The 23,579-nt window shown below is 39.8% G+C and overlaps 1 protein-coding gene across 1 annotated transcript in view; it reads right to left on the minus strand.

Annotated features, from left to right (window-relative positions):
• The window catches only part of LOC102140273 (hypothetical protein), a 52,844-nt gene that overhangs the window by 13,081 nt on the left and 16,184 nt on the right, over positions 1–23,579 (minus strand). The window contains exon 5 of the mRNA XM_073993449.1: positions 13,720–13,919. The gene's annotated coding sequence lies outside the window, so the exon portion shown is untranslated. The remainder of the gene's footprint in view (positions 1–13,719; positions 13,920–23,579) is intronic.

Raw genomic sequence — 23,579 nt, forward strand, 5'->3', positions numbered from 1 at the left:
CCAAGTGTGTAGTGATTTATCACAGCAACCATAGGAAATGAACGGAAGAAAAAAGGATAAATCACTTTCACAGAAATGGGAGTTTGTTCTATCTGCTTTTTGAAAGAAAGAGCCAACAGTTCTAAAAGAAAGAAACACTTTTGGTTATTCAAAGCCATTGGGCCAGGACCCATCAGCCAATTTCCAGCTTGAACAATGAACAGGTGATTAAATGATAATACAATAATACAAAAGCATCAGTGAAGTTTAAAACAAATGGCTTCGAATACAGATTATACACACACATACTTATAAAGACACACTTATATTAAATAACATATATAATATTACATGTTAAATGTAAATGAAAACACATATATCCTGCAGGACTTATTTCTGCAACTATGCTTTGAATTTTAAGTCAGTCTTCAGTGATAAGGGGATCCCTTTTTATTTATTAAATATACAGTTTATATATGGGAAAATATGCTAGCACATAATTCAGTGAAATGTAACGACAAAGCCAAGATTAGCCCAAAAGAACAAAAACTAGTGGTAAATATCTGAAATAACTTCTATGTCTAGTCATCATTAAGTTTATTACTGAAAAGACCCCAAGAAAGCGGCAGTGGAGGTGGGGAGCAGGAGTAATCACTAACAGCAAGACCCTGATCCTTCCGTGCTCAGAATATCCAGGGACCAAAGTTTAATAATCCATTCAGTTGATTGTACTCTCCATTAAGTTGTAATAAATTAATTTCTATCCTACGGGAAGTGTGCTCACAATTTCTTAAAATGTGTTTTCTTGGGCAATAAATATAGATTCTGGGAGAAGAGGTAATTAGACAAAAGTCATAACCCAGAATTGATCGTATCATTTTCTAAATGTGGCCCCGGACACCTGTGTCCATACTGCAGCAGCAAGCAGAGACAAAGACGGATGATCTCCCACCCACAACAGTACAATGGCTGAAATGAAATTGCTGGCTTTATGGAAAAGAAAAAGGGCCAGGACCGCACATCTCAAACTGGAACGCTTTGCTTTTTAATGAATCTAAATTATTTCAACGAGCACTGGAAATAAAATCATTCAGCTAGCTTCATGCTATATTTGGAAGAAATTAGTGCCTCACAGAATTTAATTTTTATTTTGTTTATACATTCTTTGAAATGAACAATAATTTTTCTAAATTTGTAAAAAGCTTTATTTAATTTTAAAATCTGATGATTTACCTTCTCTGTGTACTCGCACATTTAATTCTTCAGGATATAAGATTTTGGCAAAAGTTTCTGTGGTTTAGCTTTTCCCATTTAGGCAGATATAATTTATGGTGAAGAGCAAAAATATTACTTGCTTATCTTGGGTGGGCTGACATGGTTTGGTTTGGGAAAATAGTAAATTTATTCTGGGATATGAAAGTGTTTTTGGACTATGCCATAACAATTTTCCTCACAATTATTTTGCCAAAGTATGATCTTAAGTATAATAGAGAGTGGAGATTTCTTTCGGAAGCTATATCCATCCATATATTGCCTGGGCTGGAGCACAGTGGCATGATCATAGCTTACTATAACCTAGAACACCTGGACTCAAACAATCCTCCTGCCTCTGCCTCCCCAGTAGCTAGGACTACAGACATGCCCCACCACACCCAGCTAACTGGGTTTTTAAAAATTTTTTATGGAGACTGGGGGGCGGAGGTTGGGGGAGGTCTCACTACTTTGGCTAGGCTGGTCTCAAACTCCTGGCTTCAAGCAATCCTCCTGCCTCAGTCTCCCAAAGTACTGGAATTATAGGCCTGAACCACCGTGCATGACCAAGCACCAGTTTTAGCTGTAAACTATATGGTGGTTTTACCTCCCAGTGAAGGGCAGTAGAGAGCTGGGAACATTTACTGCTTTCAAGTAAAGGTGTGAAAGCACACTCAACCATCAACTACGTGAAACACTCCCAACTTAGTAGGTTATTGACTGGAATTGACTCTTGAAATTAGAAAAACTTATCAAGGAAACCAAATAGTAATCAAAGCCATTTGATCATTTATACTCAGCTAAATAGTTCTGAACTTACTTTACAATTGAAATTGTTTCCTGGGTATTTTTTTTTTCATAAGTGAGATTGAAGAGAACTAATTATAGTATGCGTTAATAAGTGTCTTCATTAAGCATTTCAGAGAAAAGGTTTTGATCATCTTCACCAACTCCATAACCTGTCTCCAGGTTTCTTTTCCTTCTCAAAATGTTCTGGAGGTGCTGGATAATAAATCTGAGCCATTATAAAACGACGGAGAGTTGACCAGGGTCCTGCTTGACAGAGGCCATAAAACTGTAGACTTTAGGAAAAGATTCACATTCTATTCGCATGAGAAAAAGGAGACAGGATCTGGCAAAGGGAAAGCCAGGAAGATTAATAGTAAGTTTTTACTCTTCCCAAGTCACAAATAAATATGTGCATTTTTGAACACACAAGCTAACCAGAATTGGAATGCCTTCAGATTAACAACCATTGTACTGTACTTACGGGTGATGTTCTGTGCTTTCTCGACATAAATCTAATGTTTTAATGTTTTCTTATCTTATAATAAACATGTATTATTTTTATACTCAGAAACTGACACACACACACACACACACACACACACACAGAAACATCAAGATAACTTACTCCCCTGAAAGAGCCAGAGCTGGCATTTCGGTTTATATCCTTACAGAATTCTCTCTGCACAATCCCTCTTCTCCCCACATTATTGTTGTTCTTTATGATGATTAAAGTGGAAGGGGAGACAGAGTATTTCAATGACATGCACAGAAATTTAACCAAACATCTTTTGTAAAAACACCTTAGTTTAGCTAAAGCACTCTCAGCTGCTCTGACCCACTGGGATGAGGTTCCTGGAGCTCCCCCAGCCCCAGGCTTCGTTGCTCCTCCAACCTTTGCTATGCCAGAAAATGAAGTGTTCAATCCCCACATGAGACCCCATTACATTTTTCTCAGCCCTCCCCTCTCATCGTCACTCAGGGAAATGTATTGGAGAACACCAGGGGCTCTACCCAAAGGGAAACAGTAAGTGGATTACAAGGTGGAACAAAAGTCACTCTCCTCTAACGGCCTCATTTCCATTCATTAAATTACTGTAGCACATTAGGGTAAGCACAGTGTCCCAGAAAATTCCCTTCGCCTGTGAAACTCGACTTTCAGCTATTAGGAAAGGAATTTCTCACATTTCCAAGAATGAAAAGATAATAACATATACCTTAGCTACCATTTATTTAGTGTTTGCTATATGTGGGGAAATGTGTCAAGCATTTATTATCTATACATCCATTATCTGTCTTATTCCACATTTAAACACCAGAAGGAAGGCATGGCTTAGTTGACAGGAGTATGACCTAGAGTCAGAGGCCCTGGGTTCGAATACTGGCTCTGCTATTTATAAGCTGAGCACCTGTGGATGGGTTGTTTAACCTTCCTGTACTTTAGGATCTAAATCTGTAAGTGGAGATAATAGTAATATAATAGAAGGCTTAGAACAGTGCTTGGTACATGATGAATGTTCAAAATGCTGTCAATTATTATTGCTATTATTTTTCCCATTTTACAGATGAGGAAACTAAGGTTTAAAGCACAGGTAATTTGCCCGAAGTCACAGAGCTAATCCAGATCTTCAGACTTTAGAGGCCAAGGAACTTGTGCTCAGTCAGTAAGTAGTCAGTCGTAGATCAAAGAGCAGCAACAGAGTGCCTGATTCCTAAATTATAAGTTCTGTCTGCCCATCACACACCAAGGGTGCAGAAAGTGTGGGTTGCTGTGCTGAATTTCTATAGACTGTAAATTTATCTTAGATGTTCCTTTCAGGAGAAAGAAATTGTCATAGCCAGGAGTGTGTGCCTTGCATAAAAAGCCTGATAAACATTCTAATGTGTTGTACATGACAAAACAATCTCTCATCTGTCCTCTGAGTGAAAGCACTGGACCAGGCTACTGGTGTCACAGGTGCACACGTGGGAGAGGAAAGGGTGTGTGGTGAGAAAAGCTGGACACCCAGTCTATTCGGGAAGGAGAGCAAAACTCTCTCTCCACCCCTCACTCATGGGACTTCCCAGGTTGTGCTTCTAGACAGAAGCCTTCTCCCATCTCCATATGGACCAGCAGTCAAGGGCCTTTCATCCTAGACACCCCTGTGTGGCCCTGAACCTTAATACAACACATCGCCTGCTCTGGTTCCACCATCACTTTCTCCCGCCTGCTGCAAGGACAGCAATGCCCATGAGAAGGGCTGCTTCTTCAACCCAGATGCTGGAATAAGGATGACATATAGAGCAGACCCATAGCCAGCCCACACGAATGGACAACGTGAGTGAGAAATATATTTTTGTTATTGTAAGCTGCTGAGATTTGTTTGTCACTGCAGCATCACCTAGAGGATCCTGGCTACTGTGTCGACTGTTTGGATAATATTGATCTAAAATACCGTATATTTGCAAAAGCAGTTGAAAATAATGCTTGCAATGATTGTATTCAATTAAAAAAAAAAAAAAAAAAAAAAAAAAACTAGGGCTACAGCCAAAGCGTCCTTATATGACTGCTATCATTCTTATAAGTATTCGAAACGCAAACTGACTCTGGACATGTTTTGATGTCCTTGGGCGCATTTCAGCTCCCCCACACAATGGAGTTTTAATTCTAATCCTTTTTTTCCTCTTCTGGGTGCATCTGTGAGCTAGAGAATTCATACTTCCCTTTTCAGCATCACATTCAGAGCTTTAACTAGCATCATGACCAGTTCTCTTAAACTGATTCCCAGACAAAGGCAATTGCAAAGCGAAAGCCAAATTCAATTTTGCCACATCATACTGGAGAGAAATGGCTCGAAGGTTAATGGCAGACATATGGTTTACACTTGCTATTTCCTCTAAGCTTAACTTTGGATTTTTTTTTTATCCCTTAGTTGTGTAAAGCTATAGCCAAATCAGTTCTCAGATGCATGTAAATACTGTTTCAGAATGGAAAAAGAAAGTTGAATGGCAAACAAGTGAAATAGTTGTATTCAAGAAGACTATTTGGAAGCATAGACTTTTAGAAAATAAAATCACATATAAGTAAACATGTCTGGTCAGTCAGATTCCTGGCTAGAATGCAAAAAAAAAAAAAAAAAAGTTTGAAGGCTTAGCCAGTTAAATAAGAAAGTATGTGTGGTGGTAGTGGTAAGCACCAGTGAAGTTTAAAACAAATGGCTTCAAATGCAGATTATACAAACACATATTTATAGAGACACACTTATATTAAATAACATATATAATATTACATATTAAATAGAAATGAAAACACATATATCCTGCAGGACTTATTCCTGCAACTATGCTTTGGATTTTAACTCAGTCTTCAGCGATAAGGGGATCCCTTTTTATTTATTAAATACACAGTTTAAATTTTCTCAGTGTTTTCTAACAATTATGTCTCATATGCTCCCTACAGATTGTCCAGTTTTAAAACCTGCACAGCTGAAATGAGTAATTGCCTGGGCAAAGGGTCACACCTGCTTGGTTTAACAGGATGCAGACAAATGAGAGGCCCGCCTTGCAGAGCCCCTCAGCCCTGCTCAGCAGCACAGACCTCAGGACTCACCAGATATTGGGTAAAAACGGCAACTTCCTCTGTGCTGCTGTCAGAGTTCAGTCTCACCAAATTCCTGAGTCTAGGGGAACTTAAAACTGGAAAAGTTAAAGTTCTGTTTCCTGCACTGTCCACATCATTGGTCACAGCTTTCAGGTCATGAGATGAAAGGGGCTTCACGGAAGCTAAGTGAAGACTAAAACATGTATATAAGTAAGTATAAAGCACAGAAAAGCTGCCAGTTAACAAAATAATCTGTACAGATCCCTGAAAACTCTCTGGAAAACACTTGGTTATAACTTGGTTATAATAGGGGGCACTGGCTAGCTGTAACTTGAAACTGGTCTATAAGATGCTAGTGATCCCTGAGGCATCTATCTGTGGACATAATTTGCTACTAGGGCCCCAGATGAAACAGGCTTCTTACCTCCAGCCCAGGCCTTAGTGTCTGATCCCTAGAGAAAGAAGGCAATGCCAGCATGTGTGGCCCCAGGCTCAGCTCCCAGTACATGAAAGGGAAAGCAAACTGCGTAGTGCTGAGAACACAGGAGATAGCACTCTCCCCTTGGAGGGTGGGTAGAGGCGTCCTGGCCTGATGGCGACTGCAGTTGCTCAATGGAGTGCCCATCTGCTGATACCTAGGGGCAGAGGGTGGCTCTTGAACAAATGTGAGACATCTCCTGGGGACCCTGACAAATGCATGGACATTGTGGGGAGTGAAGGGCCCATGTGAATGCCATGGGGGAAAGAACCAGTGACACATGGGTTTGTGTGCTAATGTGACCTCATTAGTAACCAAAGGCCAGAGAGACTTGGAGACACTCAAGTTAGAGCCAGAGAGGCTTGGGAACGTTCAAATGCTCTGTGGTGAAGGATCAGTGTTACCTAATTCACCATGGACAAATAATTTTATAAAATACAATAAAAATGTCATAGCAACATCAAATTGCTATACAAATTTCTAAACACTTCCTGTTGCTTTCAATTCTTATCGGTTTACAGACTGGAAGGCCCATGGACCACATTTAGAGGAGCACAAAGTTGGAGTATATATCCCTTTACTTTGCAATGATTTGGGGAACATCTCCAACCTTACAGGATGGCAGGTCTGAAATTTACTCACGTGGTTCTTCCAGCCCAGAATCTTCTCTCATCTCGTTTGTTTGAGCCTTTGCTAAAGGTTTTAGCATTAGGCCTTCGCAGGGTAGCCCTCTGAAAAGGCACTTCCTAAATTGTTTATGAAGTTGAGTTAACTATCTAACAATTATTAAGCTTCCTGAATGACTTCATGTTTTGCTTTCTTTGCTCAGACATTGTAGTCTTAGAGAGCAAGGGCCACCAACCGTAGTACTCAAACTACACTAGGCACTAGCTAAGTCCAAGGAGACACCAGCATTGTATCTGCAAGATTTCCAAACTTGCAAGGATTGTCCTAAGCCTTCAGTTTGGAGGCTCCATTTAAAACGTCTGAGAACTTTGGGGTGGACACTAGGTCCTGGGGCTCCTTGGGGGTGAGTGCCTGGGCAAGTCAGCCACAAGAACACAGTTCCGCGCCAAGTTCAGGACTGTCTTGGCACAAGTTTGTTTATTACACAACATGCTCATATGATGCTGGTAACTGCCACCTACATTCCTTTCACTTCTTGCTGCTGACATTTTGCAGTCATTGCCACCTTCTGGCTTCTGGAGCTGGGAGGCTAGAATCAGAGGTCACCCCAGGGAGACTAAGAGCAGTGTTTCTGTGGCCTCAGTCTATGCTACATAAAGCCATACCGGGGACCTTCCTTTGTCACCTGTCAAAGTAGGATGCCCCTTCCTCTCAGACGGATTATGTCTCTAATGTGTGTAGTCTCTGGCCACCCCCACATCCAACTTGTCCATCTTCAGTTTTTCTTAGAAACCTTTCCTCACTGTGCCTTCTTTCTTATAAAGGGCTCTAATTCATAATTCACTTGTTCCATCATGTCCAGGGTTGCCTTTGGCAAGTAGGACTCCTTTTTAAAATATATATTATTTCATTTATCTCAGCCTTTTGGAGTAGAGGAGCCACCAGAGCTGTCCCAGGCCAAGAGTGCTTTTCTCTCAGCTGTAGCACATCAATCTTCATCCTGTTCTCCAGCTATGTAAGCCAGAAGGGTATCTAGGTTTAATTCCTACTCAGCAGTCACTCAACATATTCAGTAAGCAAGACTAGCTCACCCCTGCAATTGCCTGACAAGCCTCTCTGATGACCCAGCCCAACTCTCTGAAAGGCAAGCATCATTTCCCTCCTGCCCACCATATTTCATCCAAGCAGTTCATATTTTCATCAATGAGCTCCAGGCATTTAATTTGGAAATGATTTCTCTAAGGCCCTACCTAAATCTATATCCATAGAATAACTGCCCAATAAAGGGTATGGTCATAAGAGGCTCTGAAACCACATCTGTCTGGCAAGACTTCACTCCCTATGCCCTTCATGGAGATTTGAAAAAGCAAATCTACATTCTGAAGTCTCTGAGAAGTCATGGAGTAAAGAAATCTGTTTTATCCTCCTTAAAAACACAGGATTTCTCAAAATCCTTGTATCCCAGCATGTTTGTTTCATGAAAAAACATAGCCAGATTTTCATGGGCACTAGGCTTGGAAGCCTTAGATATTTCTTCAGTAAACACTATCAGGTACCTAATATATGAAAGACCCTACAGTGAGGAGCACAGCTATACCAAGACACAGCACAGACACAGCCCTACCCTCTCTTTTAGATATCATAACCCTAAGAAGTATGCATTTGTTTCCTCATCACTATGAAGGGATGATAAGGCTTAGCATAGTTAAGCAAATTCCTTGAGGGTCAAGTGTAAGTCTCGCTGACTCAGAAGTTAGTATTTATTTTTAAGTTGACGCTATCTCATCTATACTCTTCTACTTAGAACTCAATGGAGGAAATGACATCCGAGTCAGGAAATAATGCGATTGACCATTCAAGAAATCTGACATATTCTCCTCCCCACATTCCAAACCCATCCTTCCTTCCCTGAGTCTTCACTTCGTGGTCTTGCTGTCATCCCTGGTGTGCCCTCCCCTCCTCGACGCCACCCACCAAAATGCTGCTCATTCTAAAGGGGCAGCTCGAGGCTTGTCTTGGCCAACAAGCTCCCTTTGACCCTTGCAGTCTATGGGACATTTCCCTCCTCCAAATTCCTGCAGCTCACCCATTCTGTACCACTCACTGGACACTTACTATATGTTTTACATGGTTAGTGTACTCTTGAGTGTAGAGCTCTCATTTCACCAATTAATAGGCCTTTAATTACTTCCTTGAGGATTGACAATCTTTTCTCATAGTTCTTGGTTACCTCCCACTAAATCTTACAATATTCAATTCAGTGTTTCAAGAGCCACTGACTAAAAGGTTTACAAATCCCTGCTCTAAACCCTTTAGTAACACACTGTGAGTCCCTCTCCTTTCTTTTCTCCTTTAGTTCTTACCATGGAGGACAGACAGCTGGTGGTGAGATGTAGCTCCTTCTATCTCATGACCAGAGACTGAAGTCACAGACTTTTCCAGGAAAACCCTTGGCTGAAGGGCTGCTTAATTCTGGGTCTATGTAAGCCTATATTCTAGACCATTCTAAACAAAACTCTCGAGGTCAATCCCTCCCCAGTACTTTTTGGAAAAAAAGCCAAGTGCAATTTGGATAAGCCGAAAAACCAGGTCCTAAAGCCACAGTATATTCCAACACACCACCACCAAAGATAAACAAACGAAATCAATGGCAGCATTCAAGGTGAAAAGCTGGTTATAAAACTCCTTTCTGGGGAGTAAAGTTTACAGAAATAAATAGAATGTGTTTCAATTTATATACGTATAAAATATAACAAAATGAAAATATACTTTGGCTAATTTTTTTTCTTAGTTCATTAAAAAAAAGTTCATTTAGAACTATAATCCTTTCTACTTTAAAATAACCAACTTGAAAGATAATTTTCAAATTTGTCAGGGCAGAGAAGTCATGGTTAACCTTAAAACATTCACCATACTAAGTACTATAATTATTTTGGCTTACCATGCAAATTCTATGAGTCTCAAGCTAGGCCCACTTTTTAAGGCTGGGTGCAAGAAGGAAGCAAAAGGGAAATAGCCAAAGTCGGACAAGCTGGTAGAGGAAGTTTGACTAGTAGGGGATAAATGTGAGTCAAAAAAAAAAAATTGTTGACTAATGCCAGCTTGCAATATTTCCCTAACGAAGGAGAGTAAAACACAACATTTCTACGTAATCGTTGCTGCTTATTAAATTGCTATACATATTTTCCTGGTTGTGCATGTCAAAATTCTTCAGTAATATCGAGAAGGAGATAAAATAAACAGCTACCGTGATGGCCCCATTCTTAGGAAACCAACATTCTCCAGCAGAGACAGCCCTGGGACACTGGCCCAGACATACAGCAGAGGAGTGGCCCCATGCAAGAACAGGATTTAGAGTCGGAATTTTCACTTAGTCATGAGCCTTAGGATCCCTATTAGTTACATGACCTTGAGTCTTCCCAAGCCTCCATGGTTTTTATTTGATTTTTTTTTTAGAGACAAGGTCTTGCGCTGCCATCCAGGCTGGAATGCAGTGACACCATCATGGCTCACTGCAGCCTCAAACTCCTGGGCTCAAGTGATCCTCCTGCCTCAGCCTCCCAAGTACCTGTGACTACAGACACCACCCCATCTTGCTAACTCCATGTTTTTTATCTGCCAAATGGGGAGGACCAAAATTTGCTTTTATATATACTCTCATTTAAATCCTTATAGCAACCCAGTGCAATAGATAAACAATATAAAACACTATAAAAACACAAAATAATTACCTGCACTTCTAATTATTTCACTATCTCAAGCGGGCTATATTCTGCTAAGAAGGGAAAGAAAAAAGGGAAAGACCCAGCCCTGCTCTTGTGAAATTTCTACAAGAAGAGAATTCTACTCCCACACTCCTATCAACGGATTAGTGATATCAGTAAAGTTATAAATTAACTTATGTGCAAAGCTAAAACTGAGATGGATCCCTTATCGATCCAGTTCCCAGGAATGCTGGGACTCACAAAGCACCGGGCAAGATTCCTATGCAGACAGCCTAATGTTCATATCCCCATCATCCCTTGAAAATGTCCACCCAGCAGTACATTTGGAGGCCCACAGGTCGTTGCATCATGGAATGGGTAGAAATGTGTCTTTGTTACCCTCAGGGACCACGTGGCAGGGAACAAAGGAGACACCGTCAGACTCTGCAATTCTGTACAAGTACTCCCTAGAAACATGATTTAATAAAAGGTAGGTCAATGGCATAACACGCTCTCAAGTCCTTGTTATCTAAGCAAACCCTGAGAGTTCTGATTACACACACACACACACACACACACACACACACAAGGTTACAGACTTAAAAAAAATTCCCAGTATACTCAAAAGTCACCATTTAAAAAAAGAGAGAGAGAGAAGTCTGAGTCTGTCTGATTCATAACAGGGGTCTACAACCAAATGTTCTTTTTCATTTGCTTGTTTTTCTAGAAATAGCACTTCAAAAGTTTTTAATGAAACATGCAATTAAGGAAAGAACATTTTCTGCCATTAGGCACTTTGAACTCTTCATTAATCCAGAAACAAAATAGAGATGGAATCAAAAGAATGATATCAAAGCGAATATAGAATTTTGTATCGGGTGTGCTCTGACAGACTAGGACCAAATAAATATAAGGAGGGAAACACAAAAAGCAAGGTTGACCTGTGCATTTTCCACTGTACAATCTCAGATTTTTCCTGATAGACCTTCCAGAAGGGTGACCTTATATAAATCACTTAGCCTCCCACATATTGGTTTTATCAACCTACTTAGGTTGTGGAATAATGAATTCAATTACTGGTGGAACACTTTGCAAATATAAAATGCTAAGAGAGACTACTTAAGCCCAAGTCTTTGTTTGGGGCTGATGACGGACAGATGCACCAGGGGAGAACCAGCTGGTTTCAGCAACAGCCTCATCTGCAGCTGGGCTGCAGCCACTTTGAGGGTTATTAGTTGCCTCCATATCCATTTAGAAAATGTAATGGATTGGCTCTCACGTTTAGCTTGCCTTTAACTCTCTTTCCTACTTTTCTAGGAGAAATTATTTTCTCCACTCACCAAAAGTAAATATTGACCTGGTAGTGTACAAATCAATCCAGCAAGCTAATTTTTGTTTTAATCCTTCATTGAAAATAGTAACTTCAGTTCTTCTACCTACTCTACCCTTCAGTGGGTGGCAGCTAGTGGAGAAAGCCCAGCTTTAAGCTGTGACAAACTTAATCTTTCTGAGCTTGTTTCTTTTTTTTTTTTTTTTTTTTTTTTTTTTTTGACACAGAGTCTTGCTCTGTCACTAGGCTGGAGTGCAGTGGCATGATCTCGGCTCACTGCAACCTTTGCCTCCTGCGTTCAAGCGATTCCCCTGCCTCAGCCTCCCAAGTAGCTGGGACTACAGGCAACCACCACCATGCACGGTTAATTTTTTATTTATTTATTTATTTATTTATTTATTTATTTATTTATTTTATTTTAGTAGATATGGGGTTTTACCATGTTGGCCAGGATGGTCTCGATCTTCTGACCTCATGATCCACCCACCTCAGTTTCTTTATCTCGAAAATGGAGTCATTCCTCCCTATGGCCCAGAGGACCTCATGTGATGAAAAGACATGGATTGCAGAACTGCACCTCTTGTGGTGCCTGACAGGTGGTAGTTAGTCAATAATTCCTTTCTACTGTGGATTTCACAGTTTTAGAAAACCAAAACTTCTTTTGTGCAATTCTCTAGAGCAGTCGTCTCCATTTTGAAAATATTATAATCCTTTCATAAAAATGAAAAACTTTCTAGGCCCTCACCTAACAATACTTATATAATACTAACAATACATAAGTGGCAGAAACATCCTATCGATTCAGTGCCTCTTCAGAGGAATTGTATTTTATTTAACCAGCACATCTTCACACATTTGAAAAATAGAAACTTGCATGTGGAAAATACCATTTAGTCTAGAAACTAAGCTTTGGTACATATGTAGGTAGATTTAGGACCTTGCTGCAATGAAACTAACCTCCACAAGTCCAGGCTACAGGTTTAGAACCACTATGTGAGAGCATTCGCATAGTAAATTCTTTTCCGATTCTTTGGGGAGCCTTTGCATTAACTGTGAAGGTAGTCAGGAAATTACTCCATTTGGATTTAGAGGATATTTTACCTTTATTTTCTTTGCTATATTTTCAAAGAAGATAATTTGAAATAACTGAAAACAGGGCTTTTTAACTTTCTCGTCCAACCCTCCTAGCTCATGCTCCCTCCCATTCGTGCTGCAGACTGGGAATGGCCTGCTTCTCCTCTGACAAGGGCAGCCTGAAAACAAAGCCAAGCCACCCTTGCAGAGTGGCTGGGTCACCTTCAGCAGATTTACAGCAGTCATTTGGCCTACTGATTTACTGATGAACAGGAGGAAGAAGAAAAGGCCTTTCAAAGTCAGGATCTCTTAGAATTAAAGTTATATTCATTCATTCATTCATATATTCATTCATTGAACAAATTTCTCTTTGTGGTGTTTACTAATGTATTCCTAACATCTGGAACTTATAACTGGATACGTAATAGGTGTTCAATATTATTTCATTCTTTCAACAAATGTTTATTAAGCACCTACCATGTTTTATTAAGCACTGCTAGGTGCTAAGGATACAACAATGAACAAAACAAAGTTTTTGCCCTTATAATCTATAGGGAAAGACAGATAACAAACAAATATCCAATTCAATCTATACTATAAGGTCAGGTATTCTGGGAAAGGGATGGAACGTGGCAGAGAAGGGATTCTATTTTAGTGGTGTTCAGGAAAAGGCTCTCAGAGAAGCTTATATTTGAGCACAGACCTTACATGAAAATTTGAGTAAATCAAATGAGAGTTATAGGAATGCTAATGTTTGCTATTATTAGCCTTATTAAAACTTGTCACTTTTTTAAAAAGTCTAGTGCCTGGAGAGTTTCTAGATGGCCTGTGGTTTTCAGTCATATGATCATCACATTAACCACTGATTAAAGTGCATTTTAGTTTCACATTGTTTTTCTCTGTAACATACCGGCATGTACAAAAACTAGCTGGCCCTCATTGATTGGTGCCTGGGTGAAGTTCTGAATGCTTTGGCTGGGAAAGGACTTAAGAGCCTAATGCCCATTGCTGGGTGGAGTGACCCAGTAGGCCAGGTCCTGTGGAGAGGAGTCCCCATCTTCTGCACAGAGGTCACCACCGGTCATCTCAGTGAACAGAATTCATCCACACCTTAAAAAGAAGTGAATCACAGATCTTTTGAGGACCAATGTCAATCACATCACATTAGTAAACTGGATAACAATGACATCCTGTCCTCTTGCACAAAGATTTAAAATCCAAAGCAATTCACCAGAGTTTTTAAAGCATGAACTTTCTTCATTTGAAACAGATGTATAATTAAATGCCAGATGAGATACAAAGCATGAAGTACTGTTTAGTTAATTTATGAGGTTTATGAGGTTTCAATAAAGAAATAATATTCATAATTAATCCAATTTCATTATGTAAAGTGCATGTACATTTGTATAATGTAGAAAAACACCAAAAATTGATGATGACTAAGCACCTTTTGTGTGTATGACACATGCTGGATACTCTATATGGGGTCTCAGATAATTCAGAACCTACTTCATAGGATTTATTTAAGGATTTCCATTCATTGCTGTAAGACACAAATTATTTCACTAGCTTTTAAATAGTTGAGGGGAAATAAAAACCACATTGCATATTTTTTTATTCTATTTGTCCTACCTGTCTTACAAGAAGACAGATATCTGGTTCTTATGACCTTGCAATGTTTGCTGTGCTGATAGCACACATCTGCAATTGTATCTGAGTAATAGTCCCTGTTTTCCAATTACATTTAAAATCTATTCACATTGCCTAAACATCTTAATTCAATGATTCATCAAGCATTTATCGAGCATTTCCCATCTTCCAGACAATGTTCTGGGTGTTTGCAGTACATCAGTAACCAAAAAAAGAGTCCTGTTCTCAAACGCCTCCATTCCAGCAGGAAGGGACAAAGGAACACAGAGAAGAAGCAATGGCATAATAAAGAAATGAATTAAATAAGGTGTCAAAAAAAGTCATATCACTATGAAAAAAGAAAACATAAAGCAAGATAAGGGGAGGCCTCAGGAGTGGGCAAATGTTAAGTATGAGGTTCAGTTTGAGGAAAGACTGGAAGGAGGTGAAGAGGGAGCCCGTGAATACGTAAATATCTAAGGGAGGACCATCCAGGCAGAGGAAACAGCCCAAAGGCAGGGCTCACCTGTTGGAGGACTAGGAAATCAGTCAGTTGGAAGGAGCAGAATAAGCAAGATGAAGAGTAAAAGGAGATGAGTTGAAACATAATGAAGTCGTCATATGGTTTGGGGTCTTGAACACTACTGTAAAAACTCTGGCTTTTCCTTGAGTGCAATTATGGATCATTATAGAGTTTTAGGTGAGGAGTGACCTGGTCAGACTCATGTTTTCACAGAATCCTTTAGCTTCTGTGTCAGGAACAGACTGTGGGAGGGACAGAGAGACCAGTTAGGAGGTGACTGCAATCATCCCAGAGAAGGATGATGACAGAAGAGAGCGGCCCCAGAAGTTGCAGAGGTGGTATGAAGTGGCCAAATTCTGGGCGTCTGTTGAAGACAAAACCAGCAGACTATTTCAATGTGGTGAGGTGTGAAAGAAGGAAAGGTGGTGACAATGACTCTATGGCTTGGGCCTCAGAAAAGAGGACAGGGTTACCGTCAGTTGAGATCAGGAAAGCTGAATGTAGAGTAGATTTGGGGAGTAAGATCAGTAGTTCAGTTTTGAACATGGGTTTAAAATGTTTATATGGACACCAAATCACATTTGATGGAATTCAGCTGTTTTGAGTTTCTCTAATCATGTAGTCACAGGATACTTCACTAACACTAAAGACAAGTAGTTTTATCACTAATTCAATTTTCACATTTCTATCTGTATTTGTATTTATATATATTTTTCTTACCCACAGAAACATCATGTGCACATACCCAAGCATATGTGTCATTCTTTTTCTCTGGCTAGAACCTTATCATCTTCTAAGCTTTTTGCTAACTTGTTTAAAAATTCAGTCCTAACATAGGCATAGGCAAGGACTTCATGTCTAAAACACCAAAAGCAACGGCAACAAAAGCCAAAATTGACAAACAGGATCTAATTAAACTAAAGAGCTTCTGCACAGCAAAAGAACCTACCATCAGAGTGAACAGGCAACCTACAGAATGGGAGAAAATTTTTGCAATCTACTCACCTGACAAAGAGCTAATATCCAGAACCTACAAAGAACTCAAACAAATTTACAAGAAAAAAACAAACAATCCCATCAAAAAGTGGGCAAAGGATATGAACAGACATTTCTCAAAAGAAGACACGCATACCGCCAACAGACACATGAAAAAATGCTCGTCATCACTGGCCATCAGAGAAATGCAAATCAAAACCACAACGAGATACCATCTCACACCAGTTAGAGTGGCCATCATTAAAAATACAGGGAACAACAGGTGCTGGAGAGGATGTGGAGAAATAGGAACACTTTTACACCGTTGGTGGGACTGTAAACTAGTTCAACCATTGTGGAAAACAGTGTGGCCATTCCTCAAGGATCTAGAACTAGAAATATCATTTGACCCAGCCATCCCATTACTGAGGATATACCCAAAGGATTATAAGTCATGCTGCCATAAAGACACACGCACACGTATGTTTATTGCGGCACTATTCACAATAGCAAAGACTTGGAATCAATCCAATGTCCATCAGTGACAGACTGGATTAAGAAAATGTGGCACATATACACCATGGAATACTATACAGCCATATAAAAGGATGAGTTCGTGTCCTTTGTAGGGTCATGGATGCAGCTGGAAACCATCATTCTCAGCAAACTATCGCAAGAACAGAAAACCAAACACTGCATGTTCTCACTCATAGGTGGGAATTGAACAATGAGATCACTTGGACACAGGAAGGGGAGCATCACACACCGGGTCCCATTGTGGGGAGGGGGTGAGGGGAGGGATAGCATTAGGAGATATACCTAATGTAAATGATGAGTTAATGGGTGCAGCACACCAACATGGCACATGTACAAACCTGCACGTTGTGCACTTGTACCCTAGAACTTAAAATATAATTAAAAAGAAAAAAAATTCAATCCTAAATGACTTAATAGATGACCTCTCCAGTTAAAGAGAACCATTTCCCTCAGTAGAATGAGCAGTTGGTGAAATAACTTACTCCAAGCCCACCTATCATCTAATAACTAAACAGAATTTGAGACAGGAAATTCAGAAAATATATAAGATTCCTATGTTTTCATATCAGGCATAATGGGGCTGGAAGACAATCCATTCTGGTTCCTTCTAATACACCAACTACTAATAACACAGGAAGAAAACTATTTTGTGAATTATCGTTTAATTTCTTAAAAGTTAACAGCTGAGACCATAAAGTAATTGTGCATAAATAAATACCCACATACTCCACATATGTACACATGTGCACACGCATACACACATACACACCAACTTACACCGCCAAACCAATGTTTAACTCCTCAAAGTAGTTATGTTGAAAAATAACATTTTCCAATAACAATATCACTGCTTGAAATTCTTTTAAAATTATTTTCAGGTTGTTCAAGAATATTTGGTTTAGTTTCTGTCCAGTTAGACTACCTAGGTTTGGGTCACTGCTTTGTTGCTTACTAGCTATATAACCTTGGGTACATTTCTTAACGTCTCTCTGCCTTAATTTCCTCATCAGTAAACTAGAAATTATAGCTCTGTTACATAGACTGAGTGACTTAATATATGAAAAGTGCTTAGAACTGTTTTGCCGGGCACATAGTAAGCATTCAATAAATATTAGCTTTATGTGGCCCATCTTCTTCATCAGATTTGGCTTTGAGGACAGACGTGATTTTTTACTGTTTCCAAAAAGTCACTTAGGGTGTGATTATTGCCGTTATTGAGGCTATTCTATAACAGGTACTGCAGATTTTGTTTAATCTCCCAGCATTCCTCCATAATTTGGGGTGAATAGTGTATCTGTTTAATAATTGTGTTGTTGATGGACATGCCTATATCTTGACATTTGAATATGCCCACTGAAGATTTTGCAGCACTAAGTTCTAAGGACATCAACTTTTAAATAGCTACCAGAAATGCAAATCAATACAACATTCAAATAAGAAGGTTTTGGCCTTCATTTAAGCCCACAGAAAGGCTATAATAAAATGTACAAGTTGGACCGTTTAACAAAATTCCCAGCCCACTCATTCTGGTTTTTCACTTTTTACATTTTTTAATCCATCCGCATATCTCATCCTCATTTCTTCTAGAGCTCCAGCTAACTTGGAAATGTGCTGCCATTTCTCTTCTCGTGACTTGTAGAGACTATCATTTTTTCCAAGGCCATGCACACCAAGGCTGGGCGCAGCAGGTTTTCCACTGTAGCTACTCTGCTATGGAACACTGCTTTCCCTCCCGCTCACCTCTGAAATATACCATCTTCCAAAACAAATGGAAAACCTGCCACTCAAAACAAGATCTAGTAACCTCAGGTCTCATTTCCACTCAAACCAAATTTAGTTCAACTAACGACCCCATTGCTTCAGGTAAGGCCTGATTTAGTGCCCAGTGCTTGGTAACGGAAACTTCAGGCAGACGAGGAGAAGGAAAACAAGGACCCCCAACTTGAATTCAGATTTTAAAGTGATCCAAAGCCCAAAAAAGAATGGTTCAAAGCATAAATATCAGAAAATAACACAACCCTGGAATAATAATTTTTAAATTGACCTTTAGCTTTAAGAGGAGGTTAGTGGCATTTAGAAACCGAATTATGATCCCATTTAATCCTAGTTGTAAACTTAATATTTAAAAGCCCAGACCTTTGGAGGCAGAGGCTGCAGTGAGCCGAGATCGTGCCACTGCACTTCAGCCTGGGTGACAGAGCAAGACTTCGTCTCAAGAAAAAAAAAGAAAACCCAGACTTTTTTGAGTTTCATACGAGGGATGTGAAATGCTCATGAATTCACTCTCCCACTGTTGGTCCCCCAAGAGCTTCAGTTGGCATTTCAAACTTTGCTGCCCTAATTCTTCTACTCTGTCCAGCTCTCAAAGCTCCTTTAGTGATGACAAGTATTTCTCAAAAGCAAGCAAATGGTTCTATTTTCAGTATAAAATCAACAAAACAAAATGTATAGTATTACTGAAAGAGAAACTTGAAAAATAGGAAAATGAAGCCCCCTTGTGGACAAAACATGTTTTATCAGGTATGCACAAAATTCACTGATCATATTTGAATACAAAAATACTCAGTAGAATATATTTCAGAGTAAAATGCAAAGGATTCACCCAAGATGGTCTAACTCCAATTCCCAGTTCCAGTTTGTTGGGACACAAATGATTTCTTGTACCATCGAATGACCTTGGAGACCAGCCGAAAGCCCCGTGGCTTAAGGAAATGTTTTACTTCGTCAGGAGAAAGAAGTGTGTCTGAAATGGTGGGACACAGAGGTTAACATTCAGATTGCTGGCTATGAACTCCCCCCAGAGTCTGAGATGTTATCAGCAACTCTGCCCCCACGCTTCCACCTCCTTCTCCCACTTAGGCTGCAGACAGACTTTCTTGCCACCTCCTCCAGGCCCAGATGACAAGTAGGGAGAGTGAGTCATCATGCAGGATAATCCGAATGTCTTGAGAACATGCTATTTGAAAAGTGAGAAACAGCATTGAATCTGAAGACTTGATCACATTTGCATTTGCATAACTGCCTTTGCCCCAGACTCCGCCACTAATTTTGTTATTTTGGGCAAATAACCTCTTGATCTTTAATTCCACCTTAAAATTAGAATAAGAGCAATACTTTCTTTCTGTACTTAACCAGGTCCTTGAGCTTCTTCGCTAACTATGAAGGAAGAAGTGGGAGAACACTGTGGTTCCAGCTCCAACTCGCGTTCTAGCTCTGCCACTTGCTGCCACCAGCAGCCCTTCTGCTTTGGACCTTGGAGAAGTGTCAAAGCCTACAAATTTCTCACCTTTAAAATAAAAATCATGTCTCAGAGAGTTGTTGAAGATTCACTGGGTAAATGTAAAGTGCATAGAACAATGCCAGGCATTGTAAGTATGATGTAAGTAATAACTATTGTTAGGATCATGTAACGGACCATGTAAATGGTTGTTATTATTACTGTTTGATATGCTCTGAAATATAGAAATAAGAAATGTCACTGTCTGAAATAATCTCCTAAGTTTAAAACTTTGCCTGGAAAGAAGTAACTCGTAACCATAACTTTGGAGAAACTATGTTATTGAAAACTGCATCCTCGTGGCTCTACTATTTTGATAAAATGCATATGCTTTATCTATTAGCTTTCACAAAAAAAGTAAACACACCTGATGTGTGAAAATTATTTAATAATGTTAAAGGTTATCAACTTATGAGAACAGTCTGCAATTGATCAATACACACAGTCTTTCAGGAAAGTTTCTATGCTCATTTGCCATTGTTATTATACATTCTAGTGGATAAAAGAGAAACCACACTCCAATAAAAAAATGAGGGGCAGAAATTAAAAGGATGTCTTAAATGTCATCAATTGCCTACACAGGCTATCAAAATCAGCGAGGCCAATTCCTGGATGCCTCTTGGCTCTTATTCATCAAGTTTAAATTATGTTGACATTGGTAATAGCCATTGTGATTATATCATAAAATTTCAGTGCACAAGACTTCATCATTCTAAAATCCTGACAGCAATTTCATTCACATTATACTATAGACACAAAGAAAGCAACACTGTGATTATATACCCTCATCTACATCCCTTTTTCTTGGAATATTTAAAATTTCATAATGTATTATTTTTCTTCCTTCATAACTTTGGACCACAACAGCAGTATATAAAGTGGATCTGCCAGATTTGCAGACAGTGTCGCTGGTACTTCCATCCCAATCTCCTTTCCTGCTGAAATGAACAAGGCAGAGGGTCAGGGTCAAGGGCAGGCAGGGTTAACCTGCAGGCAGGGCTGGGACCTTGAGAAGTCACAAGGAGACTTCAAAGCTGAGGGAAACAATCTGACTCCCACCTAGAACACAGAGCCCTCTTACATGCGGTGACGTATCCTGATAAAGTGGGACTTGGGGGTTGTTATAGGCTGTGTCAACTCTAGCATTACCCTATAGTACAGTTTCGAGTGTCCTGGTGGATAGTAGTTCCAGTAGATGAACTTCTGGGACTTGACTCAATCCCATAAAAGGACAGATTAGCCCAGAAACAGGAGGAGTGATGAAAAAAATGTGATTCATATCTATAAAAGAATCTAGCTTTGCTAGGTCAGTGGCTTACAATGTTTTTTCATTAATACCAAAGCTAAAGAATACATTTTACAAAGCAACTTAGTATACATATGTATATTCGTATGTGTGTGTGTTTAAAACTCTATATATATCAAGTGAAATTTTCACAAAAACAATATTTACCCTCATTATACACAACACATTCTGTTACTACCCATTCTATTTAATTTTTTAAAAAATTGGTTCTGACTCAATTAATTTCACAGCCCACTCCACAGGTTGCAACCTGCAGTTTTAAAATGCTATTACAGAGCATTCCCATTGTAGATAGCAGAGTGGGGGCTCTGGACAAAGACAACCTGACCACAAGACCCACCCACTCTTCTAACCATATGACTTTGGTCAAGTGACTTAACCTTTCTCTGCCCCAAGTCTGTTGCAGTCTTCGTTTTATTTCAAGAGTCGTTGAGAGAATTACATGAGAAATCATTTAACCACTTATGTGATACTTTTAGAAATGAGCCTGACTAAAAGGGGCTCAATAAGTGCTGGCCTGCTTCTCTGTCATTATCTCTGAAAGGCCTGTGGAATAAAACTGTCTGGCGTTGGGGGGTCCTTATGCCCAGAAATCAACTCTCACCATGGAGAGGTATCTATTCACTCTCCTCCTCCCTCCATCTGCTCCAGTAACATGAGCTTTGCATGTCATCAAACACGCTCCAGACTCACTGTCTTTGCCCTTGATCATTCTTCTGCCTCAAGTGCTCTTCCCTCTAATATTCCTATGACTCCTCACTTCCCAGTCTAATCACCCTCCCCCAGCTTCCCATCTTTACTCAGAAAAGAGTTCACTCACAGGCTGAAGGCTGCCTGTCCTGAGAAAGCCCTGCTCACAAGGTTGGCACTGCACTGGTGTCTGGGAACTTGGCTATTAAAAAGTTTCCCATGCTGATATAAAACTTTCCCTAAATTATAAGGGAGGCTCGCTGTGTCTAAACTGCTTGTATAAATCATGTGGTTTATGCTGGACACCTGTTTCCTTCTAGGGGTCAGGGATTTGGGTACATACTAAGCAGAGCGTGTCTACCTAACCAGCTCCCAATAAAAATCCTGGGCACCCAGTATCTCATGAGCTTCCCCTGTATCAACACTTTGCATGTGTCATGACAACTCGTTGCTGGAGGGATTAAGTGCATCCTAGGTGACTTTCCTGGATAAGGACTCTTAGAGCTTGACCCAGTTTCCTCTGGACTTCACCTCATGTGCTGGGTCCCTTTGCTGATTTTGCGTCACATTATTCATGGTAATAAATCTTAGCCAGGAGTATGCTAAATCCTATGAGTCCTTGCAAATCAGTGGGGGAGATCTTCGAAGCCACCCACACACAAGCCTCCACGCCTTGAACAGACCTTCCCTGACTACCATCTCTGTAGTCTCAGTATTCTTTAATTGCAGTCATTCTCTATCTCCTCAAGTGCTTTACTGAAGAGTAGAGCAGATCTTATTCCATTTATAAAATAATTGTATTGTCTTCCCTACTGAACATAAGCTCCATGAAGGCATTAGGCACTCAGTATTTGTTGAGCCTCCATAATGTGCCAGATACCATGCCACGCACTGAGGACACCACAGGGAAAAGACAGATAAAGCCCCTTCCAAATGGAGCTTACATTTATGGGAGGAGACACAAAACAGATTTGCTTATTTGTTTAATACCAGAGAGTGGTTGGCACTAAAAAAATAATAATAAATAAGAGTCCAGGGATAAAGGATGGCATGATGCTATTTCTTCTGGGGTGGTTAGAGAAGGTCTCTTTTGAGAGCATCACATCTAGAAGCTTGGGGAGCCGTAGTCTAACTAGGCTACCTTCCCAGAGGAGGTAACACACCCACACTTAAAGGGAAGCCGTCTAACTAAATTGTGTACCACATGACTAAAAATCAATAAAATCCCAAAAGTCATTATTCACAATAGTCATAATTTAAACAAACAAAAAATTATTTGGCAAATAAGCTAAAACACCTTGGTTTGGGAAGACTTTCATTTAGCACGCCATGATCATTGCTTAGAATTCGAGAAACAAATTCTTGGATTTCTTTCATTTAAGAAAAAATCAAGAAAGTCCTCCCAAAACTTCTTCTACATCTTTACATGGCTAGTTAGTATGTCCCACAGTAGTACCTAGTCACCTTGAGACGTCAGACACACTGACTTGAAAACCAAAACTATTTGTACACTTGTCAAAGAGAAGGGAAATGGTTCATCTGAAATGTAAAACCTCCACCTAGTCTAGACTAAAGTGAGTCTATCCAATGTAAAATGGCAGCTCTACTGCTTCTCCATCTGTCTAAGTCCAGCTTCAACCAGAGAATATCAACAAGCTTTACAACCATAGACTCATAGGGCATTAGAACTGGGAGGGATTGAGAGATCACCAAGTAAAACAATACCCCATCCCCGGGGTTTTGCTATTAAGGAAAGTAATGCCCAGAGATATTTTGCTGAAGTTCATATGAGCAGTTTACAAACCTTAAACTCCATTCTCCCAATTTTAATCC

This window comes from Macaca fascicularis, chromosome 6 (assembly GCF_037993035.2).
Source record: "Macaca fascicularis isolate 582-1 chromosome 6, T2T-MFA8v1.1".
NCBI classification, from domain to species: Eukaryota; Metazoa; Chordata; class Mammalia; order Primates; family Cercopithecidae; genus Macaca; species Macaca fascicularis.